A 6965-nucleotide genomic window follows, 5' to 3' on the forward strand; every position below is an offset into this window, starting at 1 on the left:
ATTTTATATATATATATTTAATTGCAAGTGGAAAATTTGTAGCCTGAGGTCTTTTCTCCTCAGTAGAAGCTATTTGGACCCAGAAGATAACAGATCCAAGACCACTTTAATTTATTTGGTCAATGATAACTGACCTAAAAATGTCCTAAATTAGGTCATAGCATGGCAGACCATCCCAGTTAAATAAGTCATTAAGCTGTTTAAAGTTCTGACTTCTTTGGATTTTCCTAGATAATTATAAGAATACTTTTTTTTAAAAAAAAGGAAGGAACTCTTTTTACATTTTCATGCAGACATGACATTTAGACCTTTATAGTTCATAATTTCCACACAAGCCAAATGGCTTTTACCAGTCACCCAGAGCTGTCATAGGTTATAAAGCAATTAAGATCTTTCCGAGAGTTCACAATGACTATTTTGTCTTAAAGTTCGATGGCAATCAACAAATGACATTCAGCTACATTTAAGTCATTATAGTGATTTGATTGGATCACATTTATCATTCAGACAAAAATCTCAGAGGGCACATTTTTCATAATCTCTCTGTACAAATTATTGCTGTGCATGCATTACTTAACAGACTGTTCTCAATTCCTAGGAACAAGGGCATAAGAGTAGTCTTCAAATTTTAGCTTTTCCACTATTACCTTGAATTGGTACATTAACACCAGACCATATCCTCAGTATTTTATGTGAACTCTTTCTGTTGCCTTAGGGCAGTGGTCAGCAAACTGCGGCTCACGAGCCACATGCAGCTCTTTGGCCCCTTGAGTGTGGCTCTTCCACAAAATACCACGTGTGGGCGCGCACGTACAGTGCGATTGAAACTTCATGGCCCATGTGCAGAAGTCGGTATTTTGTGGAACAGCCACACTCAAGGGGCCAAAGAGCCACATGTGGCTCACGAGCCGCAGTTTGCCAACCACTGAAGGCAAAACTAGTATACAAGATGAGTGTGGATGGAAGAGTGGGAAGGGGTCAACCTCAGCGAACGTACCTCAATCAGATTGAGGACGTTTTAAGCAAAGGCCAGCTTAGGAGTACCCTAATTAAGTTAATAACAATGTACCTACCTATATAGTTTAAGTTTAAAAAATTTGGCTCTCAAAAGAAATTTCAATCGTTGTACTGTTGATATTTGACTCTGTTGACTAATGAGTTTACCAACCACTGCCTTAGGGTGTTCACGCCTACATGTCTTTTTGTATGAGAAGATATAAACAACTATGATCAGAAGGAAGCACGTTTGAAAGCAATGTGTAATCATAGCTATGTCTTTTAAATGATATGGAAGACAAGTGCAATGTGTACATCTGTGCACTGGCTGGAGTGACAGGTGCAGATAAAGTCAAGTTCTGGTTATCAAGAAAAGACAGACTGAAGCTCAGAGCTTAAGAAAAGGGAACAGAAAGGTGCTGATGAAGGTTCTGAAGCAAATGCTGAGGTCTGGAATGACAGCTTCCATTTTCACTTATGGCTGTCAAAAGACTGATGACAACTGGTAGACAAACAAAACAAAGAGAGTCCTGATCCTATATATACACAGCATATGGCAGTAATTTCCTTGGGAATTATTTTTACATCTTGTACCCAGATTTATTTCCAAAGAGAAATTAAGAATCTAACCCAAATTTTATTTATCTAGGGGAATTGAAAGCATGAAATAATGAAAGTGAAAAATGCATTTAAATATAAAGCTCTGAAGTTTAAACTAGTCTTGCAGAATATTCCATATATAATTGATCTCATGCATGCACTTAACTTCATGGTTTGTAAAATAACATGCAGTGACATATTATTTTTACTAACCTTAAGTAGCCATACTTTTTTGAATGCTATCCATATATCATTTATATGTTGAAATCATTCCTCTTTGGTAGCACAAATATATAAGTCAATAACCAGTCAAACATAACCTATCTTTTACCATATCTGAAATATAGTAGAGACTATTGATTGAAAGAGTCAGATAGTTATGGTTTGCTGATTTTTTACTTCCTCGTATATAATTTCTTTTTTCAGTAATAGTGTCAATTGCTATTAATGTCATCACTTTATCATCATCCTCACATCATGATGCAATTTCTGCCACACATTTGTTGAGCAACACTTCTGGTTTTTCTTCTCCCAGTAATTAATTCTTTTTTTTTAATATATATTTTATTGATTTTTTTTTACAGAGAGGAAGGGAGAGAGATAGAGAGTCAGAAACATCGATGCGAGAGAAACATTGATCAGCTGCCTCCTGCACATCTCCTACTGGGGATGTGCCCACAACCAAGGTACATGCCCTTGACCGGAATCAAACCTGGGACCTCTCAGTCCGCAAGCCGACGCTCTATCCACTGAGCCAAACCGGCTTCGGCTCCCAGTAATTAATTCTTAATTCTCTTCGCTTACACATAAAGACTGAAAAACCCTGTCAGAAACAGAGACATTTCGGTTAAATACCATGATAATTGCAGCATTATACACAATAGCCCAGACATGGAAACAACCTAGTTGCCCATCAGTGGATGAATGTATAAAGATTATGTGGTCAATATATACAACTAGAGGCCTGATGCACAAAAATTTGTGCACTCACGGGGGCGATGTCCCTCAGCCCAACCTGTGCCTTCTCACAGTCTGGGACCCCTCAGGAGATAACCACTTGCTGGCTTAGGCCCCCTCCCCAGGTAGCAGATGGCAGGCCCAGATCCCATGCTGGGTCGCAGATGTCAGGCCCGGATGGCGGCTGGGCAGGCGGTGGATCGTGCTGCTGCCTGCCCCACCGCCCCGGGTCGCACACGGCAGGCTTGGATGGTGGCTGGTGGATCTTTGTCCTTTATTAGTGTAAATGGAATATTATTCTGCATTGAGAAAGAAGGAAATCCTACCACTAGTGATGACACTTGAGATGCCAGAGAGAGAAAGAGATATCCTGTATCATGCCACCTACATGTTGCTCTAGAAAAACTGAACTTGTATAGACAGAGAGTAGAATGGTGGTTACCAGGGGTTAGGAGGAGAGATGATTGGGGAGATCTTTTTTAGGGGTATAAACATGCAACTGGTAGATAAATAAGTTCTGGAGATCAGAAGTCAGCATAATGACTATAGCCAATAATACTGCATTATAAACTTCACATTGCTAAGAGAATAGTTACTTAGCTGTTATTAGCACAAGAGAAATTATAATTATGTGATGTGATAGAAGTGTTATCTAATGCTATAATGATAATCATATTGCAATATATAAATTTATTAAATCAAACTTTTGTATACCTTTAACTTACACAGTGCCAATGTCAATTGTATTTCATTTTTTTAAATGAATTTATAACCTATGTTTTTTAAACAAAAAAAAAAGATTCAGAGAAGAGGTGAGATTTCATAGATGTCATTAAAAGATGATATTTACTTTGTCTCTTCTATCATAACATTATGAAAATGATTATCCAAATTGCAGATCTCAATGCCTGAAATGTACATTGCAGTAATATTAAATGAAAGTAATAGTATGCACTTTTCCCCTTCTGAACTTTATGCCACCAAGAAACCTCTTTGCATAGGGTGTTTTTAAATAAGTATTATTGGCTGACAAAAATAAGAGAATTTAAACTATTGCTTCATTTTTCATTTTTAAAAATTAGAGCTTGTTGAAGTCAAAGCAGCTTGGAAAGTATGCGAGAGTTTGAGGGAAGGCCAACAACCTTATCCAACAAAAACCCTATATGCCAATTAATGTAACATGTATCTCAATGCTATAAAGCATGGTTAATTCTACTCACATGGAGGGAGGAAATGTGAAATAAAATTTAATGTAAACGTATTATCTTCCTTCCTCTCCTAATCTCAGATTTCCTAAATTTTAAGCAATAAGTAATGAAAAAGAAATAGACTAAACCCTTTTGTCTGAATCTAACCATCTGCTATTCAAAATTATTTTTAAAAAGGACACCTAGGGACAAAGCAATCAGAATATCTTCTATTACAAACTTTCTTTAATTTTATAATAAAAATATTTTCCTTAATAGCAAGAATGTTGGAAGAAAATAAAACTTGAAAATTTGGTCATTCACTTGACCATAAAAAAAAAGCATTGAGACATTTTTAATAAAAATGCCATACGAGTTTCGAATGTGAACCTAATGCTTTTGAAACATGAAGTCCTTAAAACTTTTATAGTATTCTTTTTTGTTCTTTTGTTTTTACATGACTAATTCCATATATATATACACACACATATATATATAGCTTTTTTCAAAAGCTAGTCATACAGTAGTAAAAAATTGGTACTTCTAGTCCTTAAACACACACACATGTGATAACTTCACAGCTATACAGATAAGAGTTAAATTTTAAACACATTATTCCTAGCACTTATCTCTGCTAAATGTAACAGATTTTGGAAATATTCCCATAATTAAGTTTCTATATTTTCTATGTCTCTTTTAATTAGTTCACATTTTTTATATTGAAGTAAATCACAATCATAGATAAACCAAAATAGTATACAACCTTCCCCCTAAAGAAACAAAAAATGTTGTTGGAATATATTTCTGTCCCCTACCATCAAGAGGTGAAGTGTAAAATGGTTAAGAATGTTTGCTTAAAGTCAGACCTCCTGTGCGCGGTCCCCGCCTCACTAGTATTGCCTTGTGATTTTGAGCAGGTTTTCTAACTGAGTCCTAGTACCTTCATCCCCACAACTGGAGATGCTGAGAATACCTGCCCAGTAGAGTGGTTGTATAGATTGTATTAATTAATGCCTATAAAGTCCTTGAACAACTTATAACATATAAGTGATTAATAAAGGTTAACTACTAGTTGTAGACATGGCAGTACTGGCATTCTGAAAATTCACTTCAAACAAAATTATAAAATCACAAAGAGGAAGAATGATTTAGGAGGTTTTAAGGACCAATATTTACCATGAGTACATGTCGGAGAAAATGACTGTACTATAATTTAAAGGTTGTACATCATAGGGCTTGGCAGCTTAAAGCGTGTCTGCCGACAGCACTCTCACAATTAGGGTAACAAGCCCTTCCTTTGGACCTGGGCAGCACACCACGGTGTCCACCAAAAAGACTCAAACACCCTCTGAGACAGAGACATTTCAGTAAAATAAGAAATAGGAACGTATGTGCATAAACCTAATTACTATCCTCATTATTATCCTTCAATAAAAAAGGAACCATCAGAGAACAAGAAAGAACTTCAAAAATGTTCACTTAAATTAATAAGAAACCCAGTGGATGCCTGGAAAGAAATCAAAGATGAAAAACCGCTGAGAGACATGAGAGTAGGTATAAAATACTAAAAAAGCCAGAAAATTTCAGAGTTTAGCAGAAACAATAGTCTGGTTTAAAGCTAAAGAGTCTATTTCACTGAAAACCTGGAAAAGCTAGAAGCCAAAATAGTGCAACAAAGCAAGGGGAGAATGCCTGTAACAGCTCTAGGCTAGTTATCTTATCATTCCTGTAACCCTCCTGGCCTGGAAGACGAGTCCAAGGAGTTTGAGCGAAAGAAAAAGAGGAGAGCATCTCTGCATATGTTTCCTCCATCTTTCTGAGCTGGCTTACCTTGGATGCAAGGAATCTTAAATGATAACGAGAAGCTAAAAGGTAATTTGAAAACCCCCCTCAAGATAAATATGTAATGAGCAATGAGCAAAACCTATGATGTCCCATCTGTGGCTGTTTCAAAGAACAGAACCTGAGGGTTGGAATGAGAGCTTCCCTCAGAATGAGGCCGTGGTTCAGGGAGAAAGGCTGCAGTGACTCCAGGTCGAGAAACTCAGCTGCCAAACAAGGCAGACGTGCCCACTGCAGATGACCCTGAACGCTTCAGCCCATAAGAAAAGCACTTTCAAAATAAACGCCTGAGCACTGTTTACTGAAAAGTGGTAAGAATGCGCGGTGCTGAAAAGACACTAGGTTTCGCCTAGTTTCTCGTTTCTTTTAACGTTTGTTCTTTTAGGTGGCCATTTTAGCTCCTTCATGCAGCGGTGTTTATTTTCATTACATTCATAAGATCAATTTTTTACAATTTTTAAGAACTCCATTTGTTCTTACCGTGCTTCCATCTTTCTGTGTGTAAGCGCTAGTCTGTACTCCACCACGGCCTGCACTCGGTGGTGTGCCTTCTCCGAGTACCAGCTCCTTCAAATTGTAGAGAGGAGCCTGAAGACAGTAATAAACCTCAAGAGGGCATGCATTCCTAATACAATCTGACTTTAGTGCCAGCCCACACGATTTGGAACTGAATAGACACCAGCTACCCCTAATTTAAGTAAGGACTCTCAAGCTGGAAAATGGGAAAAGAGGTGTTTACGGTCACGTGGCTAGCTGGTGACAGGTCTTGGACAAGAACCAGTTGTCTTAACACCCAAAGTTCAGCAGTTCCCATGGCACCAGCAAACCACACCACCATGCTTGGAAAGTGAGGGCGAGGAAGCTGCGAAAGAACTTGGCTCTGCAGCTAGCTCTGTCACCTGAATTGGGTGCTGTCCTTACAGAGGCAACTGTATAGTCTTGGCTACTAGCCGTTCCACAAATTACATAGGGTTACAATGAATGGAAATGTGTTAGAACATACACCAAACTCAATTTCCGTTCCTAACCCCCCGAGATTTGCTTAGCTCTACCTTCCTGGTCCTCTGCCATGTGCTCAATGTAAAGCTGCAGTTCCTGCCACTACTGCTAGGCTCTAGGCCAGGGGTGATCAACCCCTGGCACGCGTGCCAAACATGGCACTCCAGTAACTTTTGCTGGCACGCGAAACCCTCTCTTATAATCTATTTACAATTTTTTCTTAATGTCGACTTTTTTATTTTTCAGATAAATTCAGTGTAGGTGCATCTTAGATAAATAAATAATTTTATATAACAAGGTATCTTAAAGACCATAGACGTGGACTGACGAGAGAGGGGAAGAGCAATTTCTATGCCCCTGCCTTAACTCTCCCTGCCTTCCGAG

This window comes from Myotis davidii, unplaced genomic scaffold (assembly GCF_000327345.1).
Source record: "Myotis davidii unplaced genomic scaffold, ASM32734v1 scaffold68, whole genome shotgun sequence".
Classification (NCBI taxonomy): domain Eukaryota; kingdom Metazoa; phylum Chordata; class Mammalia; order Chiroptera; family Vespertilionidae; genus Myotis; species Myotis davidii.